At 38.1% G+C, this 12443-nt stretch overlaps 1 protein-coding gene across 1 annotated transcript in view; it reads right to left on the reverse strand.

Moving 5' to 3' along the window:
* MS3_00000737 (uncharacterized protein) overlaps positions 1–12443 on the reverse strand; it is a 96124-nt gene that overhangs the window by 18755 nt on the left and 64926 nt on the right. The gene's annotated exons all lie outside the window — the stretch shown is intronic.

A 12443-nucleotide genomic window follows, 5' to 3' on the forward strand; every position in this document is an offset into this window, starting at 1 on the left:
TTGATTTGAATGACAACGATCCCGCCCCATGGGATCCCAAACCAGGACCTATCGGTTTCGCGCACGAACGCTTCACCTGTAGACCAAGAAACTGTCATCCATTGATGTCAATATCTGACTTCAACTAATTCACGGAGTTGTGTCATGGTAGATGAACTCCATACGTTTGTGAAACTGCTTGATCAAGCCCTCACTCGCACTGATCTTGCACGTACGAACACATCTGCACCCCACTCAGACATCATAGGCTCTCTCCATGTCTAGACCAAAATGGACTTGAAGTTCAGTTTGCCTTATTTTTCCTACTTTGCAGTTGAATTAATTACTTTTTCCACCCCATTTCTTCACTTGAAGTAGACAGGTAACTCACTGGACCTATCATTACTGTTAAACTAAACTCGGTCGATAAGGCACACTCACTACCACTCTAAAAAGTCAAGAGGACCGCACAATCGGCTGCTTACTACCAGTGGTCTTGCATCTATGGAACCTGTTACCAATCAACTGGTTAAGACAACAGAAAATAACATCAGCACCAAGTTACTGTGAGTTCCTTCCTGTTTATCCTGTATTAACTGTTTACTCTTCTGTACACTATGTTGACCAGCAATTAATATTATTTCTCCACTCTTTCCCTTATCCACAACTCATATACTTCTATACTTTTTCCGCCTGCTTAAATAAACAACTATCCTACATTATACCCTTCTTAACGCATATACTCTGTTTGGCAAACTATACTTTATACTATAGTCAACAGAGGCACTGCATCGATGCTTTACCCACAGTCCATAGCTTGTAACTGCCTGATAAGCTTGTAAAATGGTACTTATAGAAATAGTGCTTTCCAACAAGTTGTGAAACAGAGGATTGTGTGAGGTATGACGTATATACAAAAATAAACCTAAGTGAGCCTAACATCACAAAAGGAGGGGGTGGAGTTACTGACCAGCAAGCATTGATGGTGAGGGCGATAACTTCAATCCACCCGTGTTTGTGGGGACAGAACATTTTGTATGTATCAGGCTCTTTATAATTGAGAATAAGACAGTCAATCTAAGATATAGATTGTCTTCCTACGCTCACCACTCAGATTCATGTTTCCAATAATATGCTGGATTAGCTGTTCTACTAAGACAACCTATAACATGCTAACTCGGACTTTTACGCTAGGATTGCGTGGCTGACATCGGATGGACAAAAAAAAGAAAAGAAAAGAAAAAAGACAATAAAAGATATAGTCACTAGTATTCTTAACACTTCACCCTCTATATACACACCCTTCTAATAAACCGCCTCCCTTGTACCAAGTTTGACTTCCCTTCCTTCATGTGAGCTTACTCTAACTTGTTAAACATCACAACTCGTTGTTCTTTATTAGTACATCCTCTAATATGGAGCCTCTGACTTCACTTCACTCTAACAAGACATTATATGAATTTATTCTAATTTATTATACCTCTGTCCGTTCTACTACACAATGTTAAGCAACCTTTGGCGTTCATATCCAAGTGCCTAGCTGCTCTTCTGTTTCTCTTTTTTTTCTCCTTCAGAATCTTGCTCTGAGGGCACAGCTATGAAGCTTCTGACGTTTGGAGCAAACTTGACGTACGCGTCCTCTCAAGGTCACAGTTTACAGCAAGCGCTCTACGATTTCACTTTATAACAACTATAAACTTGATAAGTTGGGAAGCATTTTGCGAACCAACAAATGTTGTAATTAATAGATCATGCCTGTAAAAACGGTGTGTACCTGCACATGCAGAAATATATTATTATTATTATTATTTTATTAGTGTAGCTTGAGGTAATCAATTCTGATGACAGTTCGCCATAAGCTCTGACTCAACCAGTTGTGTTCGAGTAGAGAGCCTTTACAAGGTTAATGTACTTCTTTGGTACTCCTTTCAATGACAAACACTGCCATAGAACCTCACAACCAACAGAGTCGAATTCCGCCTTAAGATCGAGACATACTACAATTGTGGGGAGCCTAAATATGTGTCTGTGTTCCAGAACCTGACGTAGTGTGAATATCTGATCTATACAATCACGTCCAGGTCGAAAATCAGCCTGATTTTCTCTAGTCTGTTCTTCAAGAGCTTCGGTTAGGCGTCGAAGTATTATTGAAGCTAATATTTTAGACACTATATTTGTCAAACTGATTCCTCTGTGATTGTCACAAGAGGACTTTTGTCCTTTCTTATAGACTGGCACAATCAGTGATTGAGACCAGTCAGATTGGATTACGTCCAGTTCCCAAATTCTACCTAAGACCTCGGTTAATCTCATTGCTAATACTGGACCACCATCCTTAAAAATCTCAGGTGTAAACCTGTCATCGCCTGCTGCTCTTCATCGCTTCAGATTTCCTATAGCTTTTTCAACTTCATAAAGAGTCGGAGAACCTAAATTAACTTGCCATTCAGGTTGACTAGAGATCGTGAAAAACCGAAGTGTAGCTGAAGGCCAGTTGAACTGATCCCTACAGTGTTCTGCCCATCATCACTGGGTGTTCCTCTACAGCAGCCTTTGTCTTCTAGGCTTTAAGCAAAATTTCTGACTAATGTGCGTTTACCAGCTCCCTGAGAATATCTTATATCCCTATGACAAGCTAGTATGAAAGGAATGGTTTTTCAAGCTGGATGCTTGACGTCACAGTATCACTCTCGGTCTTCCATACTTTCCACTATTATTATCCTAGCCATCTAGCTGTATTAAGCCTATTCAGTTCAATGGTATATTCCGGATTAATACTTATTGAACACTAGTGTTTTTATTCCTGGGTAGTCGAGCTGCTGGAAGCAACAGTTATCATATTAATGAAGATCAGTTTCGTTTCTCGGAAAATAAAAACTACGAAATTGAGATATTGATGAGTAAAGAAAAGACGATGCAAAAACTATATCCGAATCTCACACTCATCAAGGACGCTCCGAGAAAATCTGGCAAGACTTCTTCCGGTGGGAGGAACAAGATTGTGCCAAGTTTCCCAAGGAACATGGACCCTGATTATGCAGCCCACAATATCGAAAAAGGGAATTTTCTAAAGCAATTCTTGAATTCTACGGACATATTGGTCCAGAAAGTGGTTCAACATGCTAAAACGTTCTGGGATTCTAGACCCTAACTACCGTAGGTATTCTTCTACCCTACATTAGTGATGGAGGCTGTCACGAGGCTTTTGGTGCCAACAGACACCAGTTATCAACTAGAATCCACCTGCATCTGGATAAGCCACATGGTATAAGGATTAGGTACGAAAACAGATTAAAACTGACAGTTTCATTTGTGGAGTATCAGCAATAAGAAAGAACGTGTTTCGAGCAATATAGAGTAAGACATGAATGTGTGTGTTCTTGTCGTGTCTCTTAGGTCCTATCTTCTAACTTGTTGCTTGTCTCAATTTAGTCCAAGATATCTCTATCTATTTTGGTGAGAAGAGGTAAGGTATCTAATATCTAATTCGGTTGTGGCATGAGTCTAGGCACTCCTATGTGACGGACCTCACAAATCCGAGACGAGAACATTGCAAACCAAATGAACGTGAGATGTTTTTCTCATTTGATCTCTGTAAGACGATTGGTTTCAGCTCGTTCGCTTCTCCAGCCTTACTTTTAATCGTTTGCACAATAAATTCACGTCCTGACGGCGAAACTTTACTACTATCAACTACTTATTTAACTGGACACTCATTTGTTTGACTTTAACCAAGACAGATGTTCTCTTTTCTTCCCATAAAAATTCACTATTGATTGTGGATATTGATAACTCAACTGTGGTTATATCTGTTATATATGTTGATTTGTATAATTACCAGTTCACTTTCGATGTCGATCATCATAGAATTTTGTCAACCATGTAACAGCCATTCCCGTCTGGGTTTTTTCATTGAAAAGAGTATCGCACAAGAGTATTTCATAAATCAACTGAAAAACAAAATACCTCATTATATTCACTTAATATATTGTAGAATGTGGCCTTTTTTTGGTTATGAATCTTGGTCTGTTTGAAGTTTAATAAGTCTGATTTCTATTTTTATTTTTGTTGTCGTTATTATTGTTGTGAATAGTGAAGTGTAAATATTAGGTCATATAAACATAAAAATGAAGCACGATTTCAGCGCGTGACATTTCAAAAATGAGAACTATGAAATTCCTTTCACAATCTGATTTTCTCATAAAGTGTAATGTTGAAACAGAACGTTTTCAGCAGATTATTATAAGAGCACATCATAAATGTATGTTGATGTTTCAAATAGTTGTATGATATTTAATTTACAGTATATTACTACTACTTTGATGTGCGCTACTGACATCGACAATTATAAGTAGTATTTATCACAAATAAAAAGAAAGATATCTTGTGGCAGAATGGTGAGATGCTTGAAGAAAATCGAATGAAGACAGATTATGATTGACACCGAAGCAAAAGAACAATCCTGTTTGAGTCAATTGATTGACATTTTGCAAATGAATTATTTACTGGATGGTTCTCAGATTTTACTGATCAATTCTGTAACTTTGTACTCAAATACATTCGGTTGTCTTCAATGGTGTTCTCGCTCACAACACTGCTACTACTACTCACACAAATAATGTAATCACTGAAACGTTGGTAGTGTGAGTGGCATTAGTAGTAGCCTTCGCAGTGCATGTGGTAGTGTGACTGGTGGTAATACTGCTAATATGAGTAGTAGTGTTGATGGAGTAAGTAGTGATCTGAATAGTGGTCGTTGTAGCAGTATTGGTAGTTGTGTGTGGAGTAGTGTGAGTGCCAGTTGTAACGCTAGTGGCAATATTATTAGTAGTAGTGAAAGTTCTACGAGAAGCAGTGTAATCAGTATCAGTAGTAGTGTGGGTTATGCAGTCAGTACTAGTAATATAGGCACTGGTGGTGGTAGTGTGAAAATTAGTGTAGTTTAGTGTAGTAGCAGTCGCAGTGTGGGTATTATTAGATGCATTGATAATAGTATCAGCTGTAATAGCAGTATCGTAATATTAGTGCGTGTAGTAGTATTGTTTGCAGTAGCAGTAGTGTGAGTAGAAGTATGAAAATGTCATTAGCTATAGTAATAGTGGGAGTAAAAACAGTGTTAATAGTAGTCGATTAGTAGTATATTAGTTGCAGAAGTGGTATGAGTGGTAACAGAAGCAATAGTAATAGAGTGGGTAGTGTTGTGAGAATTAGTAATGGTCTCATTAATGTTAGTAGTATTTTTATCATTTATATTAGTAATAATGCGAGTAGTAATTGCATCAGTCGTAGTAGTAGTAATAGTTGAACTGTGAATATTAGTAATAGTTTTAATAGGAATAAATTGAGCAGTATTAGTCGTAGTGGTTGTAATGATTGCGGCATTTTGACTGATACGGGTCGTAGATCCAGTGTGATTGATAATATTTAATGCTGTATTATTACACATTGTAGGAGTATTGTGGGAAATGGTGTGAGCAGCAGTAGTATTATTAATAGTTATTTATTGGTACTAGTAACGTGAGCAATAGTATTGGTAGTATTGTTGGATTTACGGTGTACCATGATATTAATACTGTTCTAATAACAGACCCAATCCTGAAATGGTAGATTTTTCATTATATAACTGCCTAATCTATAACATCTTACGTGGAAGTCACATCATCGTCTACACCAACTGATTGCATCGTTACAACTACCAACACATGATGGAGAACAAGCTCAGGCTAGAGATAGAATAATATATTTAATATGAATAAAAGATATAAGATAACATTCAACAGGGACCACGCCTGCAACACCGAGTCAAGACTCACTCACTCAAATCACACGATAGACATATCCACAATTAACCACCGAAATGACCAGAAGTGATGCAGTCGAGTGGATAGACTAGCATCCATAGTACCTTAACGAATACCCCGAACCGTACCGAAACAACGAGAAGTGAGTGTAGACAAATCAATCTGTTAATACAAGCTCGCGATAAAGATATTGGATTTACATAGCCTCACCAAATAATAGCTGTACATCCAAAATTGAGATCGGATTAACTAGAGAACTCTTGTACATTGAGGCTATTAATGAAACCTTGGCTTCCCTCAATCATAAACTGTAATTGTTGCAGGCTTCTAACCTTTTCCTTGCATTTTGTTTCTGAGGATGTGACGTCTCGACTACAACAATTTATTTTGTCTTTATCTTAATGATTAGAAAATTTCACGTGTGAGCATTGCCAACGTTCTAGAATGTTCTTCAAGCAAGAAGGTATAACGAATAGTTCAGATGGTTTCTTGAGTGCTCAGGTTCTAGAATTGACGTCACTTTAAGGGAGGAGAACGCGATAGGGTTGAGGTGGAAAGGAAATCATAAACTGCTCCAATGGGGATGTGCACATGAAAATACAGTCGAAATACAAGTTAGGTTACGAGACTGAAAGTCAAGAGTGATGGTAATCTGTGGACTCATCAGAGAACATAATGAGTGTGACTGGGGTATCACGACGAATCCCGCTCTTCACCACACCGTTTCCAACTTCAGGTCAAGCCTGTTGCTCAACCACCAACCAGAAATTTCACATGTCATGACGAGTCTGAGATTAACAGTGTGCGTCAACATATACAATCGAGATGTACATGTAAAATCTAAACTACGGTTTGGATGTTGGAGAATAGCCTGCCGACTGGATAAGACACGCGCCTATGCTTGTTGAAATCAAAACAAGTAATCGGGGAAATAGCGGTTCTATAATTCATCATAAATTTATATGTAAATCGTTACCTAAACAACTATTACCACCCGGCTATTCAACCAATAATTGTTCGGTCAATCAAATCTAAATTGCAATAATAAAGTTGGTAAAAGATTATTTAAAATTATCAGTCGCAACAAATTAACGTTATTCTATCCTGACTGAACAGAACACACACAAAAGGAGGTGCAAATCAAGTGTCAAGTAAAACAACAAAGATGCAGTCCGGGAGGAAACACAAACTTAGTGAAAGCGTAAGAAAAACAAAAACTATAATAAAAATACAAATACTAACAATTCAAATGTAATCAAAAGACAAAAATGAACAACTAAGGGGATCAATAGGAATAAAGTACAAGTATATACACGGAGGGATATTTACAAACGCACAAAACATTCAAAAAGGATCTTACAGTATAGACTTGAAGTGACACACATTTATCACGAGAACACGACTGGTTTAATAAAAACAATTATTATTATAACCAACTGTACCAGTGTTTGTTTTAATGTGCTTTTGTTTGACTGTGCTAATGACAGCCATATTGTGCTTCCATTCATATACTTACACTTTGATTATGACTTCGCGCGAATTCGGTTACGTTCTGTAACCAAGCTTGTATCCTGGCACGATCTCGGTATCCTTTCGATACCACGAGATCGCCAGCAAATATATCTCGACTTGGTCCATTAACTGTCTTCTGATATTTATCTTCTCGGGGATTTTATGAATTAATCTGGTTACGTTCAACCCTCGCCTTCTGATTTATTTGGCACGTGTTTCTTGGTAGCGGTGTTCATAGTTAGTCTCTACTCGACTCCACGCTACACCTGGTGAGCCGTATTTTGGAACACGCCTCAACCTCTGGTCGAATCTTCCAAAGAATCCAATTCGGTGAGTCTATTATTTATCTATCCACGTCTGTCGTATCTTTTCATATTTTTTAATATATAATATACTCGAGATGACGGATAACGATAAGAATAGTATTAATATAATAGACTCTCATTTATGTGTACCGAATCCTTGTCACTTTTTATTCGCGTGACGATGAATTTCACGCTTTATTCGAGAAATGTTACCCTATTAACTATTCTCCTCGCTGACCCGGCTGTTTGGTACGGAATGCATTCGCATAAGCATTAACGTCTACCTCCCAGCATCAAATGGTTAAGTTGAACGGTTTCATTGTCAACTTGAAAGTGCTCTACGAGCACACGAGAACGACAACTGGTACGAAACCTTATCGCTCGTCCTCTTAGGTATTCGAACGAGCTTGAAGGCAGATATACAATGTTCCGCCGCTGAACTGGTATACGGCACGACATTGCGTCTGCCCGGAGAACTCTTCACACCACGGAGCAGACCTGATTTCGGTAAATCAGACTACGTCCATCGACTGTCTGCATTTATGCGAACGCTGTCTCCGGTGTCAACTCGAATACGACATCGACAGGTCGCTCTCCGTCGAGAGTTGTCTACCTGTTCACATGTTTTCATACGAGTAGATTCGGTACGCAAACCTTGGCAACAACCTTACGAAGGCTCTTTTCACGTGATCGCTCGTCACGAAAAGATTTTCAAGGTTGATCGACATGGCCGCGTCGAGATCGTCAGTATTGATCGTCTCAAACCAGCACATGTCGATGACATTGTTCTATCGGATACTCTGAGACTCAATGCTAGACCTATCAAACCTGCTAGCGGGATCCTTAAATCTTCAGACTCCACGCTAGATACATCTGAGTCCTCATTCTCACGTCCCGGTCAACAGCACGCGTCATCTGCACCGTCTACGGACGAGACGACAGTCTCACGTCCAGATCAGCAGACCACGCCGCCTCTGACCTCGGATGAGATTGCAGGCTCACGAGATACGAACGAGACTGCCGTCTCACGTTCCGGTCACCGAGTACGGTTGCCCGTACGCTTCCGCGACTAGCCGCACAGTTAACAAACGATACGGTGTAGGGTTATTCTTATGCTACATCCATGCTACACTCTTCTCTTTTTGATTTTTCCCTGATCCCACGCCCTCGACCATCTCCGTTTGGTTCCGTCGGCTTCAGTCAACTTTGGCGAAAGCTGGACTGGCCACCCATGCTCTTGTCAACGCACTCAGTCGATATTTTGGTTTCGAATGCTAGGCATACGCTTGGTCTCGAACTTGGTCGTTACGGTCGCTTCTGGTCTTTTGGCTCAACGCGGTTTCGTCCTACGTCTGCAGCGTTTTTGTTCCGCATTCCCTACGAACGCAATCTTCAGATTCTGGATACAAACCACTCTGGTGTAGCATGCCAACTCAAGCAACAAATACAGCACATCGCTCCTGGTACCGTTCTCCGAAAAGTACCTTCGTTGGAAACTCGACGATCAATGATCGCTTTCCTGTTCGCCAATCCTTCCGTCCTACAATCGCTCGTCAACCGATCAGTCCCACGATTTAAACCACTATTTATCGAAAGTGTAAACCCTTTCTAGCGGGAAGCTCCTGTAGTGACTCACATTTATCACGAGAACACGACTGGTTTAATAAAAACAATTATTATTATAACCAACTGTACCAGTTTTTGTTTTAATGTGCTTTTGTTTGACTGTGCTAATGACAGCCATATTGTGCTTCCATTCATATACTTACACTTTGATTATGACTTCGCGCGAATTCGGTTACGTTCTGTAACCAAGCTTGTATCCTGGCACGATCTCGGTATCCTTTCGATACCACGAGATCGCCAGGTGGTTATTAGTACTTAGTAACTGAGTGGATAATATGATTGCATCTGAAGCGAATAGTACTGGGTTCGAATCCTAAAGGGAACATTAACTGTGCAATGCAAGTTCATCGATTTGACAAGTCCTAAATAGGATGAAACACTCTTTCTAAATTCCACTACTAGTCATCATCCATCCTTGTTTATAAAGTATCGATGGAAGTCCTAAATTATCTCTATCTAATAATCTCATTTATTCTATTGTAAAATATTGATTTCCCCCGACACACACACACACATACACACTCCTCACTCAACCATCCACCTATTCACTCCCATTGAGATTCCATGGTTTATTAAAATTGAAAAGAAAAAGAACAGAATAATCATTATTGATTGAATTGATTGGTTACATAAGAAACCAGAACAAATTACAATTGGTTATTTGTTAATACATTAGAAATCATTCATTACAAGTTAATCATAATTATATAAACAATACTCGTTCATCATTATCACCATCATCCTCATCATCATCATAACTTCAATCTACAATTGTAATGGGTAAATGTAGGATAATTAACATATATATCATATGAACAACAGTTAAGATCATAAGTCAATTGAAGCTAGACCATCATGGAGAACTTGGAAGAACGGGATGGGCGTTCCTTCCCACTATGGGATTCCTCAGTGGCAGTGCGAACCCCCGATCGCGCCCCGCGGGACTCGCGCCAGGCGCTTAACCAACTAGACCACTGAGCTGTCCGGCATCCAATGGTGTTAATGTCTAACATCAAGCAACCCACGAAATGGAGCGACACATCCACCATTATCATCAGTGAGTTACTATCTCACAACTGACCCGGTTGAACTCCACTGGTCACTGCTTCTCACTAGAACTACAGGATATATCTCTTGAAGCAAGTCCCACAATAGGACAAAACGGTCATCCAGTACTTCCAGATTTTCCGTGGTTGTCTAGCTTCAATTGTCTCATGATCTCAACTGTCGTAATTACTACAATCTCCACAAAACCCCTTCTGATATATGTGCATATTGAATCATAGAATGATACGATCTTAACTATAAATTAGTCAATAGAAACGTATGAACCGATCGTTGGTCACCGGCTACCATGGGAATGCATCTAATTACGATGCTCCACTGCCTTGTGGATCAGACCTTCAGGTCGAAGGATCCGGGTTTGGCCCTCTGAGAAAAACACTTGCTTCGGTTCGGGCAGCCCGGCAATATCACAGCCCTCTCAGAAATCAAATGAGATTTGTGTGGCGCATATGTATCTCGTGCCTCCTTGTACCAACATCTATGTGTTAAAATAAATAATTGTTTTTTCAGGGATGTTAATATTGTGATATGTGCTACTTATATCGATATAAGTAGTATAGAACACTAGTTAGGAATAGAATATCTGGCATCAGAAGAAGATCAAGGAGAAAAGAATGGGAACAGGAATCAGTTGGTATGAAAATGGAAGAATAATAGAGTTTGAGACAATTGAGTGTGATTTTGCAAATGAAGTATTCAGTGAATGATTCACAGATTTGACTAACATCTTCTATAATTATTTATGTTCAACTACGTTCGAATAGTCTCCATTTGTGTTCTCATTCATTTCATCATTATTATCATTGTATTACAGTATAGATTTACAAAACTCGATGAGATTATAATTTATAAACGACCTTTGAGTGACGTGAAAGTGACCTTCAGAATGTTCACCTACTGACTAGGGTTACATAAGAGTTTGAAATTCGTATAAAGGATGTGGATTATCGTTTACAATTGAGGATTTGGGGTTGGGACAACATTTTGAATTGTCATCAGAAATTGACATCAGCTAAAATGTCAAGTTTCAACAATTATGGTTTATTATGTATTATGAAGAACATCTTACTCCTAGTGGAGCATAGGTCACTATCCTTTCTAGTTCTATCCAGTTGTTGTTCATTCTTCGCATATGTGTCTCAGCGTCGTGTGTTCTTTGGTCTTCATCTTCTCCTTTGACATGGCGGATTACATGTGTAGCATGTGCGATAGATAGATAGATAGATAGATAGATAGATAGATAGATAGATAGATAGATAGATAGATAGATAGATAGATAGATAGATAGATAGATAGATAGATAGATAGATAGATAGATAGATAGATAGATAGATAGATAGATAGATAGATAGATAGATAGATAGATAGATAGATAGATAGATAGATAGATAGATAGATAGATAGATAGATAGATAGATAGATAGATAGATAGATAGATAGATAGATAGATAGATAGATAGATAGATAGATAGATAGATAGATAGATAGATAGATAGATAGATAGATAGATAGATAGATAGATAGATAGATAGATAGATAGATAGATAGATAGATAGATAGATAGATAGATAGATAGATAGATAGATAGATAGATAGATAGATAGATAGATAGATAGATAGATAGATAGATAGATAGATAGATAGATAGATAGATAGATAGATAGATAGATAGATAGATAGATAGATAGATAGATAGATAGATAGATAGATAGATAGATAGATAGATAGATAGATAGATAGATAGATAGATAGATAGATAGATAGATAGATAGATAGATAGATAGATAGATAGATAGATAGATAGATAGATAGATAGATAGATAGATAGATAGATAGATAGATAGATAGATAGATAGATAGATAGATAGATAGATAGATAGATAGATAGATAGATAGATAGATAGATAGATAGATAGATAGATAGATAGATAGATAGATAGATAGATAGATAGATAGATAGATAGATAGATAGATAGATAGATAGATAGATAGATAGATAGATAGATAGATAGATAGATAGATAGATAGATAGATAGATAGATAGATAGATAGATAGATAGATAGATAGATAGATAGATAGATAGATAGATAGATAGATAGATAGATAGATAGATAGATAGATAGATAGATAGATAGATAGATAGATAGATAGATA

The sequence above is a fragment of the Schistosoma haematobium genome, chromosome 5 (genome assembly GCF_000699445.3).
Source record: "Schistosoma haematobium chromosome 5, whole genome shotgun sequence".
Taxonomy (NCBI): Eukaryota; Metazoa; Platyhelminthes; class Trematoda; order Strigeidida; family Schistosomatidae; genus Schistosoma; species Schistosoma haematobium.